Here is a 1,199-nt window from a genome sequence, read left to right as displayed (position 1 = left end):
GTATTTTTTATTCTAATAAAATTTTTATAACAAATATTACAATTACTGGAAGTAGTTCTATGTTACGTCATATGTCATCATATACTACTATTGTAGTAACACTACTGGATACTCAGCATTGACACTATTGTGTATCAGTAATAATACTACTGTAGTGACCCTAATAATATTTTTATACTTCCAAATGATATTGGAAATTGTATGATAGACCAACATTAAAATTTTTTTATTAAATAAAAAATTGAGATCGTTTCGATATCGATTCAAGTTAGAATTAATCTAGCTAGATTTTGATAGAGTGGTGATATTTTTCCTTGATTCCGTGCTCGTTTATGGTAAGAGGCTGCTAATAGATTATCAGCATTTATAGTAAAATATTATTTCCTGAAATTCAATATGGATCAATATGGAAAAATGAAGTAATAAGATTATATTCAATAAACTACGAAGTACAAATAAAAATAATGTTATTCATCAGGAGCAGAACAATAAAATAACAAACAAAGAATTACTAGAAGAAAAAATGTAGACTTTATCGATAATTGTAAAAAATGTTCCGATTCGTATAAAAAAATTCTACAATATTCTAATAAATTACAAAATTATCTTATTATATTATTATATATCTTATTATTATATATCTTATTATATTAAATAATATAAATTCTGATAAATTTTGTGAAAGCCTTTATGAATGTTGCAATCGTATCGAAATATCGAAATGAAATCGAAAAAATTGTCGTTTCGATCTTTGAACGAAAATATTCAAAATATACTTAAGTATCACAAATTTATGCCAAAAATGTTAAAAATGTATTAGATGTACAACTTTGCTTCCGCCGTTTTTTTCCGAAATTCGAGGCTTTATTGTAAAAAACTGGTTATACATTTATGATTCAAAGTATTGTCCATCGCTGGCCACTACTTTCTTCTATCTTTCGAGTAGCGTACGAATCCCGCGTCGAAAAAACTGGTCATCTTTTGAGGCTATCCAATCGATCCAATTTTTTACTTCTTCATAAAGAAGTGCTGGTCAGCCGTGTGCCATTGATCGAAACAAGTGATAGTCAGAGGGAGCAACGTCTGGAGAATACGGTGGGGTAGGACTTCCCATTTCAACGTTTCCAAGTATGTCTTGACCACTTTCGCAACATGGGATCGAGCATTGTCATGCTGCAAAATCACTTTATCGTGTCTCT

Source organism: Atta colombica, unplaced genomic scaffold (genome assembly GCF_001594045.1).
Source record: "Atta colombica isolate Treedump-2 unplaced genomic scaffold, Acol1.0 scaffold82, whole genome shotgun sequence".
Classification (NCBI taxonomy): Eukaryota; Metazoa; Arthropoda; class Insecta; order Hymenoptera; family Formicidae; genus Atta; species Atta colombica.
The sequence above is the reverse complement of the archived record's forward strand: the minus strand, read 5'-3'. Positions refer to the sequence as shown.